At 35.5% G+C, this 19,421-nt stretch overlaps 1 long non-coding RNA gene across 1 annotated transcript in view; it reads left to right on the top strand.

Annotated features, from left to right (window-relative positions):
- Positions 1-16,087, top strand: part of LOC140708925 (uncharacterized) — a 112,469-nt gene extending 96,382 nt beyond the window's left edge. Inside the window, exon 11 of the long non-coding RNA XR_012089238.1 lies at positions 15,509-16,087. This is a non-coding gene — a long non-coding RNA (uncharacterized lncRNA). The remainder of the gene's footprint in view (positions 1-15,508) is intronic.
- The last annotated feature ends 3,334 nt before the right edge of the window (positions 16,088-19,421 follow it).

Raw genomic sequence — 19,421 nt, 5'->3', positions numbered from 1 at the left:
TTATCTGCTATCAGAACATTACTAATAATCATAATACCATTAGTGAAAGTTAGAAGGATTAATTATAAAAATTCAGTCAGACAGTTTGGCTGTTTGGGACAGTCAGATAAAATCAAGCACTGACATTTTTTTCCTACTTTATTTTTATTTTCCACGTCAGATTTATCATGACCTCTGTGAAATAGGCACCACACGTTTTATTAGGTGATCATGACCACTCAATATTTACTTTGGGTTTAGTTGGAAAGACTTAATATTTTTGGAAAGTACACTTTTAGTTTTCAACCCCACTGTAACTGGTCAGTATCTATCAGTTAAATCAATAAAACTAATCAGGTATGTAATCTAATTATATAGAGGCCGCACGATAAATATAAGCATTTTTCCTAAATCCAACAAATCTTGGTATATTCCAATCTTGCAATGTAATTGGGAAAATGAGGGTAACATATGAAACAATATGAGCGCAAAAATAAAAACTATACGATGTACAAAAACTTTGCCTTTAAGACTATTTTGGGACATACCTTTCCACTTATGTCTTGTTTTTTGTTTTTTGGTTTTTTGTGTTGTTGTTGTTACTATTTTTCTATGAGAATTCTGGACCTGTTATAATTGCTTACTTTGTTATCAAACACTGCTTGCTTAGATTTGCCCAGAAATAATTATATTTGAAGTCTGTCTTTATGTCAACCCAAAATATAAAACTTCCATTTGACCTGTGACATCACTATTATTTTAAGGACTTAGGTTTGGCAGCTCGCCCATAATTTTTCTAACTTTTGACCTTAGCCTCCATTTTTAGCTTTGCTATTCTTAATTTCACACTGACAATTCCAAAAGACATTGCCCAACATATTGATATTGGCATGGCATTTATGTTATGTTTTACAGTTTATCAAGGGTTCTCCCATGTAATCAGTTTAGTTAAATGTATGATAAGGCACTACATTACGTAGTGTATAAAGGGAAAGAGTTTTAAGAGTGCAGATAAAACAAATCAATAAATGATGGAGTAGGGAAGACTTTATTTTTTTTTAAAATTTTTTATTTTTTTGAGACAGAGTTTTGCTCTTGTTGCCCATGCTGGAGTGCAATGGTGCGATCTCTGGCTCACCGCAACCTCCACTTCCTGGGTTCAAGCGATTCTCCTGCCTCAGCCTCCCGAGCAGCTGGGATTACAGGCCACCAAACCCAGCTAATTTTGTATTTTTAGTAGAGGCGGGGTTTCATGTTGGTCAGTGTGGTCTCGAACTCTGAACCTTAGGTGATCCGCCTGCCTTGGCCTCCCAAAGTGCTGGGATTACAGGCATCAGCCACCGCGCCCGGCCTGAGTAGGGAAGACTTTATAAAATGGGGAGAATTGAACTGGGCATTGAAAGTGGGGTAAAATAGTGTTTATATTTTATAACACCTAACTTTATTTTACTTTTAGTTTTTCTATAACATATGAACATGTGCTCCTTATATAACATTCAAAGAAGACAAAGTATATAGAGTCCTCCCTTAAAAATCTTCCCAATACTGTACTCTTCTTCAGAAGTAGTAACTGTTAAGAGTTCAACATACATCACTTTAGTTCTTATGCATTTTCACACATAAATGTGTACATGGATAAGCAAACATTTTACATAGCTAGGACTATATTCTATTTAACCTACAACTTCGTTCTCTCCATTGACAATATAACTTGATAATTTTTTTCTTATGCATTTTTGCATACCATAATTATTTTTCAGGTACCATAAAATTTACTTTTAAGTTAAACCACTCAGTGGGTTTTAGTAAATTCGCAAAGTTGTGCAGCCGTCAATAATACTAATTACAGAACATTGTCATCACCCAAAAAGAAACAAAGAAACTCCTTATTTATTATTCTTCCCTTCCCCAAACCTCAGGCAAGCACTAATCTAACTTGTGTGTATAAGAATTTGCCTGCTATTGACATTTTACATGAGTAGAATCTGTGGTCTTTTGCATCTGCCTTTTCTCACATAGCATGTGTTCAAGGTCTATCCACGTTGTAGCATACATCAGTAATTCACTCATTTTTATGGCTGAATAATACACCACTGTGTATATATAACAAATTTTGTTTATCCATTTACCAATCAATGGACATTTGTGTTGTTTCTACTTTTTAGCTATTATGAATAATGCTGCTATGACTATTCGTGTACAAGTGTTTATAAGGATACATTTTTTGTACATATGTTTTCATCTCTCTTGCATATGTGCCTAGGATTGGAATTGTTGGGTCACATTGTAGCACCCGGTTTCAGGCATGGTAACACTAGCTTTAAGAAACTGTCATACTGTTTTTCAATGTGGAGACACCATTTTACAATCACATCAGATATATTGGAAGATAACCACACATCCTTGTTGTTGTCTGTTTTTCTGATAATAGCCTCTAGTGGGGGTGAAGTGGCACCTCATTGTAGTTTGGGTTTAATGATGTTGAGCATCTTTTCGTGTGCTTATGGGAATGTGTCTATCATCATTGGAGAAATGTCTGTTCACACCTTTCATCTGTTTTCTTGTTGAGTTGTAAGAGTTCTTTATATATTCTGGATACTAGACCCTTATCTGTTATACAACTTGCAAAGAGGTTGTCTTTTCATTTTCTTAGTAATGTCCTTTGATGTACACTTTTACATTTATTTAATGAAATCTAACATTTATCTTTTGTTATTACTTGTACTTTTGATATTATATGTAAGAAACCATTGTCTAACCCAAGGTCATGAAGATTTATGCATATCTTTTCTTATAAGAGTTTAGAGTCTAAGCTATTGCTTTTAGGTTTTTCATCCATTCTGATTTAACTTTGGCAGAAGGCGTGAGATAATTTTAGAATCAGCTTGCAACTTTCTGGAAATAAATCAGCTGGGATTTTGATAGGAATTGTGTTGAATGTGTAGATCAATTTGAGTATTGCCATCTTAACAATATTCTTTCATTCTATGAACATAGGGTTTTAAAAATTTATTTAGTTTTTGTTAGTTTGCTACTTTCAATGATGTTTTATAGTATTTGGTACATAAGTCTTACACTTTTAAAATTATATTAATATATTCTCTTTGACACTATTGTAAATGAAATTGTTTTCTTAATTTTATTTTCAGATTGTTCATTACCAGTGTATAGAAATACAATTGGCTTTGGTATATTAATTTTGTATACGCACCCTTGTAGAACTTGTTTTTAGCTGTTTTTTGTTTTTTGTCTTTACGAAATCCTTGAGATTTTTGTATAGAAAAAAATGTCAGAGATTGTTTTACTCCTTTCCTTCTTATCTATATATCGTGTGTTTTATATTCTTGCTTAAATGCCCTGGCTAGGACCTCACTTACAGTATTAGGTAAAAGTAGGAAGAACCGACATCCTTGTTTTGCTCCTGACCATAGGGAGCATGTAGGTTTATCATAAATATGCTTTATCAGATTAAGTTCTTTTATATTCCTAATTTGTTAAGGGTTTTTATCATAGAAATGTGTTAAATTTTGTCACACGATTTTCTTGCATTATTGAGATAAAAAATGTATTTTTTGTTCTTATTGTATTCATATATTACATTGATTTTCATATGTTGAAACAATTATGAGTTCTTGGGATAAAACACACTTGGTCATTGTGTACAATTCATTGTAAACACTGCTGTTTTTGGTTTGCTAGCACTTTGTTGAAGATCTATAGTCATAAAATATATTGGCCTGCTTAATGATTTTTTTCCCGTGTGGTATCTGCATGTGATTTTGATAGCAGGGTAATACTGGCATCATGGAATGAGTTGGGAAGTGTTTCCTCCCCTTCAGATTTGCTTATGGCCTCTTTATTTTTTCAGAAGAGTTTGTAAAAGATTGGTATAAATTCTTCTTTAAACCTTTGGTAGAATTAACTGATGACAACTGGTCCTGAAACTTTATTTGTGAGAAGTTTTTTGATTATGAATTCAATCACCTTACTTGTTCTAGGGCTCTTCATTGGAAAAAAAAAAATAGGTCCGTTTTGGTAGTTTGTGTCGTTCTCAGAATTTGTCCATTTCATCTAGAATATCGAATTTGTTGGCATACAGTAAATTTTGTATAGAGATGTAACTCATTCTTCTAAATTTCTTGGTGATATTCTGTGGCATGGATATGCCTTAATTTATTTAGGTGTAAACAGTTTTTCTCCTGATTTTCCCTATTATGGGCAGTGTTACAAGTAACAAAAAACAAATTGGTCTCATATATTTGAGCATGTTTTTGGCTAGTGATTTATTCTCAGGCTTTTATTTTATCTTTCTATTATAATGTATATGCAATATTGATGTTTTAGGCATTCTGTTTCTTTAGCTTTACAGGCTATTATGTTTAATCACATAATTTTCTCACTTTCACGTCACATAGAAGAGGCAATATTAAGTGTTCTCCAAATCCTGTTTTATTTTCCTCTTCTTAAACACACAGGAATACTCTTGTGTACTCCCTACCTCCTCTTGCAGTTAGACCAGGGTGACGTGACTATTTCTGGTCAATGGGCTACACACACTGGGGTTTTCCACTTTTAGTCCCATGGAAAAAATAAGCAAGAATGGAAAAAATAAGCAAGAATGAGTCCTCTATATCAGCAATCCCCAAACTTTTTGGTACCAGGGACTGGTTTCAAGGAAGGCAAGTTTTCCACAGTAATGGTTTCAGGATGCAACTTGAAACTGTTCCACTTCAGATCATCAGGCATTAGATTCTCATAAGGAGCATGCAACGTAGATTCCTCACATGTGTGCAGTTCACCATAGGGTTCACGCTCCAGGAGAATCTAATGTTCCTGCTGATCTGACAGGAGGTGGAGCTCAGGTGGTAATGCTTGATGGCTCGCTGCTCACCTTCTGCTGTGTGGCCCAGTTCCTAACAGGCCACAGACGGATACCGTTCTGCAGCCCAGGGGTTGGGGATCCCTGCTGCCCATTCTTTCTTGTTGGGATTGCCTAATAAGATGGCAGAGTTACAAGATGGTGACAGTCTGGCTCTTTGAGCAATAGCTTTGGAAGAGCTTTTTATACCAGGAGGAGCTTCCTGACTTTATCAGACTTTGTTGTACTACTGACATTGACACTCTGGGATAATTTGCTACCATCACAGGACTTAGCCAATCCTGACTATAGAGATGAGTTTCCATTCACTCCTCTAATCCTTACCAGCCTTCATTTATTTTGCTTTCTTCTTCTGTCTCCCTAGACAATCTCCTCCTGCTGCGTACATCAACTATATGGTGAATTAAACAAAAGAACTGATGGCTAGAAGATAGAATAGGTGGGGTTTAAAAATTATGCGGGGGAAAGGAAACTTCACATTTTTCTTGGAAGTAACAAACAAAGCAGCTCAAATCTCAGCTACTTAGGATTGTCTCAGAAGTCTGACCAAAGCTGATTTTCTTTGCCCTTCACTATGTAGTAGGAGACTTGTGTTTTTTTAAATATTTCTTTTTTTTTTTTTTTGGATACATAATAGTTACGCACAGTTATGGAGTACATGTGATATTTTGATACAAGCATACAATGCGTAATGATTAAATCCAGGTAACTGGAGTATCCATTATCTTAAACATTTATCATTTCTCTGTGTTGGAAACATTCCAAATTCTCTTTGCTATTTTTAAATAGCCAATAAGTTGTTATTATTGACTGTAGTCACCCTACTGTGCTATCAAACGCCAGGTAGTATTCCTTCTAACCCCTGCCCTCACAAACCTTTTTAGCCTCTGGTAGCCACTGGTCTATCCACTACTTTTGTGAGATCTATATTTTTAGCTCCCAGTTATGAGTGAGAACGTGATATGTCTCTCTGTGCCTGGCTTATTTCACTTAACATAATGTCCTCCAGTTCAGTCCACGTTACTGCAAATGATAGGATTTCATTCTTTTCTTTATGGATGAATAATATTCCATTACCTATGCATATACACCACATTTTCTTTTTATCCATGAATCCATTGATGGACCCTTAGGTTGATTCCATATCTTGACTATTGTGAATAGTGCTGCAAAAATAAAGAGGGGGAAGTTCAGATCTCTCTTCAATATACTGATTTCCATTCTTTTGGATATATACCCAGCAATAGGATTGCTAGGTCATATGGTAGTTATATTTTTGGTTTTTGAGGAGCCTCTACATTATTTTTCATAGTGACTGTGCTAATTTACATTCCCACTAACAGTGTGCAAGTGTTCCCTTTTCTCTACATCTTTGGCAGCATTTATTTTCTCTATTTTGATAACACATTTTAACTGGGGTGAGATGGTATTTGATTTTGATTTTGATTTCCTTGATGATGTTGAGCATTTTTTTTATATACCTGTTGGTCATTTGTCTTCTTTTGAGAAATGCCTTTTAAGGTCTTTTGTCCATTTTTAATCAGATTATTTGGAGGGTTTTTTTTTTTTTTTTTTTTTTTTTTTTTTGCTATTGAGTTTTCAGTTACTTAAATATTCTGATTAGCAGTCCATTTTTGGATAGTTTGCAAATATTCTTTACTAATTTTGTATATGGTGAGGGATGGGGCCTAATTCTTCTAATTCAACCTAATTCTGTAGGTGGTTTCTTCACTTTGTTGGTTGCTTCCTTTGCTGTACAGAAGCTTTTTAGCTTGACATGATCCTATTTGTCAATTTTGTAGATGGTGAGATAGGAATCTAATTTTATTGTTCTGCATATGGATATCCAGTTTTCCTAGCACTGTTTATAGAAAAGACTGTCCTTTCCTTAATGTATATTCTTAACAACTTTGTTGAAAATGACTTGCCTGTAAATGCAAGGAATTATTTATGGGTTCTCTATTCTGTTTTATTGGTCTATGTGTCTGTTTTTATGCCAGTACTATGTTTTGGTTACCATAGATTTGTAGTATATTTCAAAGTATAGTAGTGTGATATTTCCTGCTTTGTTCTTTTTGCTCAGGATTGCTTTGGCTATTTGGAGTCTTTTCTGGTTCCACTGGAATTCTACGATTGTTTTTTCTATTTCTGTGAAGAATGCCATTGATAGGGAGTGCATTGAATCTGTAGATTGCTTTGAGTAATACAAATATTTAAATAGTATTAATTCTTCTAATCCATAACATGAGATATCTTTCTTTTTTGTGCATTTTCTTCCATGTCTTTCATCAGTGTTTAGTAGTTTTTATTATAGAGATAAAAACTTTAGTCAAATTTATTCCTAGGTATTTTTTGTGGCTATTGTGAAAGTGATTACTTTCTTGATTTCTTTTCCACATCATTCACTGTTGGCATATAGAAATGCTAATGATTCTTGTATCCTGCAAATTTACTGAACTAATTTATCAGTTCTACCAGTTTTTTTTGGTAAAGTCTTTAAGTTTCTCTAAATATAAAGACACAAACAAGGACAACTCAAATTCTTCCTTTACAGTTTAAATGCCTGTTCTTTCTTTTTCCTGCCTAATTGCCCTGGTTGGGACTTCTAGTACCATATTGAATAAAAGTGGTAAAAGTGGGCATCCTTGTCTTGTTCCAGATCTTAGAGGAAATGCTTTCAGCCTTTCCCCATTCAGTATGACACGAGCCATGGGTTTGTTTTATATGGCTTTTATCAAGTTGAGGTATGTTTCTTCTATACCCAGTTTATCGTGAGTATTTTTACGAAAGGATGTTAATTTTATGCTTTTCCAACATTGATTGAAATGATTTTTGCCCTTCATTCTGTTATGTGATATATCCTTCATTTTATTATGTGATGTATTATGTTGACTGGATTGTGTATGTTGAAACGTCACTCTATCCCTGAGATGAATCTCATTTAGTTGTGTTAATGATTTTTTTCTTTTTTTTTTTTTTGAGACGGAGTCTCACTCTGTCACCCTGGAGTGCAGTGGCGTGATCTTGGCTCACTGCAAACTCCACCTCCTGTGTTCACGCCATTCTCCTGCCTCATTCTCCCAAGTAGTTGAGACTACAGGCACCCGCCACCACACCCGGCCAAATTTTTGTATTTTTAGTAGAGACAGGGTTTCACTGTGTTAGCCAGGATGGTCTCAATCTCTTGACCTCGTGGATCTGCCCACCTCGGCCTCCCAAAGTGCTAGGATTACAGGTGTCAGCCACCACACCCGGCCTTAATGATCTTTTTAATGTGTTGGTGAAGTTGGTTTGTTAGTTTTTTGAGGATTTTTGCATCTACGTTGATCAGGGAAACTATAGGCCTGTAGTTTTTGTTGTTGTCAAGTCTCTGTCTGGTTTTAGTATCAGGGTAATACTAGCCATCTAGAATGAGTTTGGAAGTATTCTTTCCTCTTCAGTTTTCTGAAGAGTTTGAGTAGGATTGGTATTATTTTTTCTTTAAATGTTTCATAGAATTCAACAGTGAAGCCATCAGTTCCTCAGCTTTTCTTTGATGAGAGACTTTTTATTACTGTTTCTATTTCATTCCTCATTACTGGTCTGTGCAGGTTTTCTATTTGTTTATGGAAAAACCTTCATAGGTTGTATGTTTCTAGACTAAATTCATACATTTCTATTATGTTTTCTAATTTACTAGCATATAGATGCTCATCATAGTCTATAACGGTTCTTTGCATTTCTGTGACATCAGTTGTAATGTCTTCTTTTTTCTCCAATTTTATTTATTGGTTCTTCTGTTTTTGTCTTAGTCTTGCTAAAAGTTTCCAAATTTTATCTTTTCAAAAACCCAACTTCTTTTGTTGATCTTTTATTTATTTATTTATTTTAGTCTCAATTTTATTTCTGTTTTGACGTGCATTATTTCTTGTCTTCTACGAATTTTAGGTTTGGTTTGGGTTTAGCTCTTTAAGGTGTACCATTACGTTGTTTATTTGAAGTCTTTCTATTTTTATGATGTAGCCATTTATAACAAAAAACTTTCCACTTAGTACTGCTTTTGCTGTATTCCACAGGTTTTGGTATGTTTTCTTTTCATTTTTGTTTCAATAAAATTTTAAATTTTCTTAAGTTCTTTGTTGACCCACTAGTGGTTTGAGAACAAGTTGTTTAATTTTCATGTATTTTTATAGTTTCCAAAGCTCTTCTTGTTATTGGTTTAGAGTATTATTCTACTGTGGTCAGAAAGGAAACTTGATATGATTTTGATGTTTCTGAGTTTGTTAAGACTTGTTTTGTGGCCTAACGTATAGTTGATCCTGGAGAATGTCCCATGTGCTCATGAGAAGAATATGTTTTCTGCATCTGTTTGGTGAAATGTTCTACAAATGTCAGTTAAGTTGATTTAGCCTAGCATGTAGTTTAATTCCAATATTTCTTTGTCGATTTTCTGCCTGGATGATCTGTCCATTGCTGAAACTGGGTTGTTGAGGTCCTCTGCTATCATTGTACTGCAGTCTATCTTTAATACTCACTTTAAATGTCTGGGTGATGTATTAGTCTGTTCTTGCATTGCTGTAAAGAAATACCTGAGACTGAGTGGGTTATAAAGAAAAGAGGCTTAATTCACTAATGGTTCTTCAGGCTGTCCAGGAAGGATGGCTGGGGAGGCCTCAGTAAACTTACAATCATGGCAGAAGGCAAAGGGAAACAAGCACATCTTATGTGACCAGAACAGAAGGAGGAGAGAGAAAAATGAAGGAGGTGACACAAACTTTTAAACACCCAGATCTCATGAGAACTCACTGGCTATATAGTACCAAGGGTGATGTCACTAAACCATTCATAAGAACTCCACCCCCATGATCTAATCACCTCCCACCAGGTCCCACCTCCAACACTGGGATTACAATTGAACATGAGATTTGTGTGAGAACACAAGTTTAAACCATAACAATTGCTTTAATTTTGGTTGCATATATAATACAATTGGTTGCATATATATTTAATACAATTAAATACAGTTGTTATATCCTCGTGCTGAATTTACTTTTTAATCATTATATAATGACTTTTGTTTCTTTTTACAGTTTTTGACTTGAAATGTACTTTAAGTATAGCTACTTTTGTTATTTTTTGGTTTCAGTTTGCACAAAATATCTTTTTCCATCTTTACTTATTTTTCATCCATTTTTACTCTCAGTCCACATGTCTTTATAGGTAAAGTGAGTTTGTTGTAGAGAGCACATAGTTGTGTCTTATTTCTTTATTCAGCTATTTCATGTCTTTTAACTGAAGAATGTAGTCAATTTATATTTAGCGTCAATAAATCTCTTTCTTACTAGCTTTGTGGATAAATGATTTTCTCTGGCAGTATGTTTTAATTCATTTTTCCTTTTTAGTGTATTTGTTAGATTTTTGCTTTATGGTTACAATAAGTGTTGAAACAAACATATTAGAGTTGTAACAAGTTATTTTAAACTGATGACAACTTAACTTTGATCCCAAAGAAGAAAAAACAGAAGCAAAGAAAAATTAAAATACTCCACGGTTTAGCTCCATCCCCCTAGTTTTTGACTTTTTGTTATATCTATATATCTTCTTACAATTCCTATCTCTTAACAAACCTTTGTAGTTATTATTTCTTATAGATTTGCCTCTTAGTCTTTATACTAAATGTATGCATGATTTACATACTGCAATGGCAGTATTAGAGAATTCTGTGTACTTAACTTTTTCCAGTGACTTTTCTACCTTTAGGTGATTTCTTGTTGCATGATAGCATCCTTTCTTGCAGTTGGAAAACTCCCTTTAACATTTCTTATAAGACAGGTCTGGTGATGATGAATTCTCTCAGGTTTTGTTCATCTGGGAAAGTCTTTATTTCTCCTTTGTATTTGAAAAATAGTTATGCTGGGTACAGTTTCCTTAGTTGGAGATTTTTTTTTTCCTTTAGCACTTTGGATACGTCATTCCCATTCCCTCCAGGCCTGTAAGGTTTCCTCTGAGAAGTCTGTTGCTAGATGTATCAGACCTTAGATGTTACTTGCTTTTATCTTGCTGCTTTTCAGATCCTTTGTTTTTGACCTTTAGGAGTTGATTATATGCCTTGGGACAGTCTTATATGGATTGTGTCTCGATGTTCTGTGAACTTCTTGTACCTGAATATTAATAATTTTACATAGGTTTGGAAAGTACTTTATTATTTATTTGAATAAATTTTCTACCCCGATCTCCTTATCTACATCCTCTTTGTGGACAATAACTCTTAATTTTGGCTTTTAGAGACTATTTTGTAGATTTTGTAAGCACACTGTATTCATTTTTTCTTCTCTTCCTATTTTTAAATAGCTCATCTTTGAGTTCACTAGTTCCTTCTTCTGCTTAATTCTGTTAAGACAGTGTTGCATTTTTTAGTTTATCTATTTAATTTTTCAGCTCCAGTATTTTTTTTTTTAATGTCAATGTCTTTGTTAAATTTTTTGGATAGATTTATGAATTCCTTCTCTGTGTTATCTTGAAGTTGGCTGAGCTGCCTCAAAATATTTATCTTGAATTTCCTATCTGAGAGATTATATCTCTGTCACTCGAGGGTTGTTCACTGGTGCCTTATTTAGTCTGTTTGGTGAGGTAATATTTTCCTGGATGTCCTTCATGCTTATGAACATTTGTCCTTGTTTGGGCATTGAAGAGTTAGATATTTGTTCTAGTCTTCACAGTCTGGCCTTGTTTGTTTGGGACTCAGTTTCCTCCTGCTTGGGTGATGGAGTCTCCTCTGGCCCAGGGCTTGCCTTAATGGCATCAACAGAATTCTGCCCTGTGCTATGTTCTGACTGTGACATGGTGGGACTGAGTTCCAATGCCAAGTTCCAAATTCACTTTGCTCTTCCTCCTCCAAGCACAGATTTTCTCTCTTGACTGTGCTGCTGGGAGTTGGGGTAGGGACAGTGTAAGAAACATGAGAGACTGTCCTTCCTACCCTCTTCAATGTGTTCTAGTTATTATGCTAAACCCAGGTACTCTGATCACTCACCTGATATTTTTGGTTCTTATGAAGGTATTTTTTTGCATGGATAATTGTTTGATTTTATGTTCCTGCAGAGGATGAGGGAGGAAATTTCTGGAGGGGAGGATTCTAGTCAGCCACCTTGCTCCACCTCCTTCAGTAAGAGTCTTATCTTTGTAGCGTGGTCTTCCCAATAATTTTCTATTGACTTTTAATAATTATGTCAAAAATTAATTTACCAAAATAATTTTGAAGCAGTATCATGACAATTTTAAGTGATAATGCATATTCAACCTAAACTAAATTAAGCCAAACTAAAAACTGGGAAAAAGTTATTAAAAAATTGCATTTAGCAATTTTAATCTGACATGATTTTAATGAAAGCAATAAATTACTTGAAATAGAAATCATACCATTAATATTCCATATAGATTAGTTAAACAACTTTTCTACATATGTTGAGAAGGAAATAAAAATTGAGACAAAATTTTGTAGATGAGAAAGAAAAAGACAACATAATTTCTAAGTAATACACTTGGATAAATGCTATTTTAAAATAGCAGCTAGTAATTTTAATTTGACATGAATATAATAAAAAATGCGACTAGGGTGAATGAAAGAATTGTAGGACTTCATATTGTCTTCATCATATCGGGTAACGCGTACCAAAATGTCCCTCTAAATTAAAAAAAAATTAAACTATCAATAACTTGTAGTCAACATAGATTGAAATTACATATTATAATTTCAGTAATCATCATTAATTAACTCCTTCTCTGAAAGATGATATAATATGGAACCTCTATTTCTCTTTTCTTCTGAGATTGTTGATTTTATAATATTTAATTTGTGATGGTTTATTATATATCTGTTCTACTCTGCAATAATAATTACCTCAGTTGTTTTATATTAGGTCATACTTAAATGAAGTAAGTGTTCAGCCACCTGTTGTATAACCATGGTTTCCCAATTTCTATATTCTTTATTATGATTTATCTCTTCATCAGCTGCATTTAATCTTCAAGTAGGGTTTTTTAAAGTTTCATTTTTGTAAAATTTCATTAAACCTGTTACTTAATGTATAGAAATGCCTTTCTGTTGTATTTATAACTGAAGAGCAATTTGCTCTGTATAATGGAGACTTTGTTACATTGTTTCTGAAACTCAATATTTATTCTGAGGCCAATCAGATTTCCCACTTGTTATGTAACTTGCTTTTTTTTCCTGAAACTTGAAGAATGGTTTTATTTTTGAAATTTAATAACTAAATATGTTTTTATATTATTAGTTTTTTATTAACTTTTCTTGACGTGCTCTATATTTAGTCATTCATTTACTTTAGGTAAATTTCCCTCTTCTATCTCTCTCTTTATTTTCTGTTCTATTTGTTGCTGTCTTTACTTCAGCAGTATCAATAGCCTTATGGTGGATGCACTATAGTTTATATACCTGTTGTCTAATTATTTAAACCTGTTGTCAGTTTATTTTTATTCACTATAACTAAATAAATCATTATCTCCATGATGATTTCTGTTTCCTGCTGCTTCTAATTTTTTTTATCTATACTGTTTATTTTGTATCATAGTTTTTTCTTTTTCTTAGAATATTCCTTTTCTCATAATTCTGATCTTTTATTACATTATTGTACCTTCCTTGTTTTACTAAATCTATGTCCTTATTGGATTATTCAATAAATGCAAAACACCGGCAAAGGAATTTTAGTTCCTTGGATTGTATATTCTTTCAAATTGGATTATCTGTGTTACGTTTTAAAATCAATGTCTTTCTCCATTTATATATTAATATATTTTTATTTTGGGGCTGTAATATATTTTCATCACTCTCAAACCATTTTTTTCCTCTTGCACCTTTGTTAATATCTTATATTTACTATGAAATGGTGTATGTGGTTTCTCCTTGACATCACTCTTACCTTATCTGGGATTATTTCTCTTCCCCCTGCGTACTAGAAGGTACAGAGAACAGACAGAAGACAGTGGGAAGCACAGCTGGGACTGATTGCGGTCTTTGAGGAGGTCCTGGGTTTACTCTTCTTGCTGAGATCCCACCAGATGTTCTTCATTGGACTCCATTACACCAAGCTTGGCGTGAATTCAAGTCTTTTGGGCTTTGTCTCACTTCCCTAATTTAGCACTGTATGCTGGAGCAAGAGAATCTGTGGCCCTTCCTGCTTCTGCCAAGGTCCAGATGTGATTTGTAGAGCATTCACTAAGTGTTTTATCTTGATTTTCCCAGACCCATCAATTCATCCCTTCATCCCACTCCTTTCAAGTTACAGAGCATTCAGATTCAGGATTTGTGTCACTTCTTAAATCCCCTGTGTCGCTTCCATAGGTGGAAGAAGAGTTGGGAATTCTGTTGACCTGGCCATGACACCAGAATTTTCTGTTACTTCATTGGTCGTAATTTTTTGAGGTTATAATCCTTCCCCATTTCTTTCTGCTGATGGGAAAATTGGCAGGGTTGTTTTTGTTTTGCTTTTGTTTATTGGAGGAGGAAGATTCTGTACCATAACTTCACAGCACCACCATCCCACAGATAAATAACTATTTTTAAATGTATTTGTGAGATATGCATCTTAAGAGATTAGAGCAAAAATATTAATGTATAAAAATAAGCAAGTGTGTGAAACACCTAACTTCGATGGCTTGGACTATCAAAACTAACACTTATCAACATTTAGTGTCCATTTTATACAAAATACTAGGCCTGGTGCTATGAGAGACATAAAGGTGCATAAGTAGGGACAGGAAAATGGAAAGAGGCAACTATGCTTAGACCACTGTATAAGGTAGAATTAATTACTTCCAATAACAAATCACAGACAAAACGTAAAGGTGAGTTAAAGTGAGGAGACAGTATATCCAGTTAAGGGAATATCAAAATGCATAATGAAAAACATGGCATTTATAATGTATTCCAAAAGATGGTCAGGGATGGGGGCAGGTACATTTAAAGAAAAGAAAGTAAAAGGATAAGCATTAGATATGAAGGAGAAGAGCATAGAGTGTAGCTAGAAAAGAACAAGTTACATAACATGTGTAAAACATTTCACACACATTGGAGCAGTGAAAACAGCTGGAAGTGGAGCATGTAGATGCAGTGTGCTTAACTGAATGTCGAAGTGACTTAACTCTATAAGGTAATGGAGAATAAAAACCATGAGCAGTTAATAAGCAAGAGTATGACACGAATAGGCCAGTGAGGATAAACATTAATCTGGCAGCAGGATAGAGGTTGAATCCTGGGAAAGTGGAAAAAATGTTACACTGGGTGTCATGAGATTTAGACTCTCAGTCCAGCTTTGCCGTACTACCCCTATGTGTGAGATTAAGTGAATCCTTTGACCCCTTTTGTTCCCATTGAGCTCTCTGTAAAATAAAGATGGTGAACTTGGCTTCTAATATTTATTCTAGCTCTCAAATAGCATAGGCCTATATATTATAATGATGAAAACATGGGAAATATGGAAACTCTTTAGTATATAGCATAAGTTTGGCAAAAAATAAATGGAAAAATAAATTATGATTGAAGTGTTTACAGAAAAAATATTTTATATGCAAGGGAATTTACAAAGGTAGAGTCAAGAAGTCAAAGAAATTGTATGAAAAGATGACTCCGGGTTTCTGATTTGGCCTTATTAGGAGAATACAGATAACCTTCAGAAGAAGTGTGAACACCAAGCTGGGGAGCTTTTTTGAAGAGCAGGATCTTTCTATCAAAATGGGATAGTGGAAGATTAAAGTAGTGATGACTACATATAGAAATACAAAGTTGACAGTGGAGACGCAAGTCTGATACTGCAAAAGAAAAATGTAAGAAACTTAGGACTCAACTTTATCAATGAGCTTAACTACAGAAATGCACTAGGGACTGAATGGTGTTTCCCCAAAATTTATATGTTAAAGCTCTAATCCTCAATATGATGATCTCCAGAGATGGAACTTTGGGGAGGTAATTGGGTTTAGATGAGGTTATGAGGATGGGGTCCTCATGAAGAGATTAGTGCTCTTATAAGGAAAGGTCAGAGAATGCTCACCTGTTCGCATATGCTCTTGTATTCTCTCTCTCTCCTCTACCCCCACCATAAAAGGACACAACAAGAAGATGGTTGTCTGCGAGGCAGGAAGAGAGCCTTCACAAGGAACCAAATCAGTGGGCACCCTGATCATGAGACTGCCAGCCTCCAGAACTGTGAGAAATAAATGTCTGCTGTTGAAGCCACACAGTCCACAGTATTTTGTTACAGCAGCCTGAGCAGACTAAAATAAAGAAATGTAACTTGTGAGACAGAAAGGTAAGAAAAAGAAAATGTAACATAAAGCCTATGCTTAAAGGAGTGCTTATTAGTAGTTAAGATGAGCTAGACAAAATATAAGTGGTAGAGAAACGAAAGATGACAACACTCATAACTTGCCCATTCATGCAACAGATACTTGCAGAGTATTTATTGAAGGACCCTGCACTGGCACTTAGGGATCAAACTTAAATCCCACCTTCCAATCTGACAGAGATAAGACATATACTGTTTTTTATTCAGGTAAATTATGCATACCCATTAAAAGATCTGTAGATAAATGCCTTTGGATTTCTAAGACAGGGGATATTATTTCAACTGGGAGAAACACAGGAATATCATTTTATATAGTAGGTAGCATTTGGTCCAGACCTTGTAGAGAAATAAGATGTTCACATGGACAGAATGCTGTATGGGGAACTCCAGATGGAATAGTTCGTATTAGCTCTGGTACCAGAGTAGTGAGTATCTTTGCAGGAAACCTCAGGTGTAATCTTATGGCGCTCTGGAAAGACCATAACAAAATAACTATTTATGGAGATGGCTGGCAAAGTTAAGGATGTGGACAAGGGACACGAGGGGCCTAGGGACAGGCAACAGTGAGGAGTCACTCCTAGGAATGAGTGTTCGAGGAGCTAGTAGAGTGTAGCCATGTGGAAAGAATGGCCTCACAGAATGGCTCATCCTAGAGGGATGCAGCCACTGCAAGAGCCATGATGCTGATGCAGGAGAAGAGGGAGACAGGAGACAGGAAGGGACAGGAGGAGACAGGAGGAAAAGCCTCAGCCTCTCTCTTCCCACTCTCCAACCTCCCTGCTTGAACTCTCACCAGCTGATCCCAACAAGAAACACAGTCAGTAGGAACAGCTCAGTGGAGCACAGCTTGGGGTAGAAAATGGAGTGGGGTAGGGACCAAGAGGAAAATAATTGCCATGGCTACTGAGACAGGAGAGAAGAAAATGTGTATATGAGAAAACGGTTCGTTTTGGCTAGAATAAATGATGCATGAGGGCAAAAAGCCAGAGTGTGCTTATAAAAGTAAATGGTAGCTGACATTCATCAGAATAATGACAAAACAAAGGGAAATGAAAAAACTTATGAATCTGGTGCTTAACTCATCAGGGGTGTTTAGTGCCTTTCCTGGAAATTACAGATAAAAGCAACAGGAATAGAGAGAAATGACATCAGAACATAAGAGGTACCACAAAATGAGTTAGTTTTTAGAAATGTGAATGTAACAGTGGCCAGGAAGAGGCAAGAGGAAGAAAGCAGTACTCTGATTCCTCCATCTCACTCAATGAGGTGAACAGAAAGAATGCCATTTATTTTCTTGGACAAGGGCAGCATAGTCTTCAGACACTTGCTGGAATCAGGAGGGACAGGCTACTTCCATGATTTGGGTCATTGTGAGGGAAATAGTTTAAAAAAAATGAAGGACAGGAGATCAGGGAAAGTATTTGTGGGACTAGTAGAAGGAAGGCAGCAGTGGAGCGGGGAGAGGTGGAACAGAGCTAAAGAGGAAGGAGAGAAGGAAAAGGGATGGCAGAGGATGGGATGGTGATTTTTAATGGCAGGATCACAGAGTCACGTTGTCAGAAAGTTGAACAAATATATATATGCCCCTGTGGGAATTCTAGAGAGGAAAACCAGCCATGAGACCTAAGTATATACTCTTAAGAGAAATCTTGATATTGTATTCGACCTCAGAGGTTAAGGAAGAGTGGGTTTCAGGAAGGACCTGGGGGGCGGTTAGCTACACACATAGAGGTGTGCTGCAGCCAGCTTGCACCAGCTCCTGAGAATCAATTGTGTACATCTCTTTCCAACTCTGGGCTCTGTGGCTTCATATAAATACCAAAATAGGTCAGGGTAGGTGTAGTTCTACCCATAGAAACTGACAAATGCTACAGATGAGGGTCCCCTTCTCACAAAGTCAACTATCAACCCCAGAGCCTATTACTAAACCTTTACGAGCACACCACTGATCTGCTGCAGCTTCCATTTGAGGACAGGCTGCCGCAGTGAGCACTGAGGATGGTGTTGCGTGAGAACATTTTCATGAAACAAGCAGCACCCTCCACCAGAGGTCACCGGGTGAGTGTGTGCTGAGCAGGTGCAGGCATGGTCTTCCTTAAAAGACTGGAATGAGTGGCTGTTCATTGATAAGAACTAAATTTTGATCGAGCTGAGAGAATTCCAGATGATGCAACCTGGAAGAAGCTAAGCAAATAAAAATAAGTCATCAACAACCTGTCAGACATGCAGAATTCAGTGAATAGAAAATTAACCCATTCCTCTGAACTGAGCAATGCTTGATTTAGCTTCAGTGAGCCTTACAAGTGGAAGCTGGAACTTTCTTCCTGTTTGTATCTACCGCAAGAAGTAAAAATACACACCACCTACCTGTAGCCTGTCATGATACCTGTGTTTCTGTAGGAATATTTTCTAAAACATCTTAAGTTACTGCTAGAAATTGCCAGCAACTGTGTCTGTGTTTTCCCATTTTTGAAAGAAAGTAATACCCTCAATGCCTTAGAATTGCTCCTTCCCACCTTCTGATGCCTTGTCCTGGGCTTAGTGGATGTAAATTAACTCTGCTGCTGAATAAAGAAAATTTTATTCTAGGAATACAGTGCTGAATACAAAAAGAGAGTCATCAATTTTGTCTTTCTTTTCATTTTCTCTCCTTGACCCTTTTCTTCTTAACTATTTTTCTAATTTTTTTTTCTAGCTAGCATGTTTTCTATGTCTGTCACATACACAGGGTTTCTTGGGGACTAGAAGTGCATAAGAAGTTTAACAAGGGGTGATTTACCTGCTTAATGTTATTGTTCACATAGCACAGTCATTCATCATCAATTCAATAATGTTTGTTAATCACCTGTGATGTGAGAGACACTGTTCTAGACATATTATATCCTATAGAGCAACATCTTATAAGGTATATATTAAAACAGAAGATACAGATTTCAGGCAGGTCCATTCTGCTCTGATTTGGGTTTGAAATCAACAGCTCCATATTTGTTTTCATTTGTTTTTAATATAAATTTCATTGACTATAGTTAGTATACAACGTGATGTTATGGGATACATACATATAGTGAAAAGACTATTATAGTGAAGCAAAGTAACCTATTTGTAACTGTGTTAGTCTGAATACTCTTGTATATTGACCATGTGAATGTGTTTCACTTTATTATTTTTATTTTCTTAGCCTTACATCTTGGGAAATATTAAGTTCTCAGAGTGGAAGCAGTTCA

Source organism: Chlorocebus sabaeus, chromosome 17 (assembly GCF_047675955.1).
Source record: "Chlorocebus sabaeus isolate Y175 chromosome 17, mChlSab1.0.hap1, whole genome shotgun sequence".
NCBI classification, from domain to species: domain Eukaryota; kingdom Metazoa; phylum Chordata; class Mammalia; order Primates; family Cercopithecidae; genus Chlorocebus; species Chlorocebus sabaeus.
The sequence above is the reverse complement of the archived record's forward strand: the minus strand, read 5'-3'. Positions and strand labels throughout refer to the sequence as shown.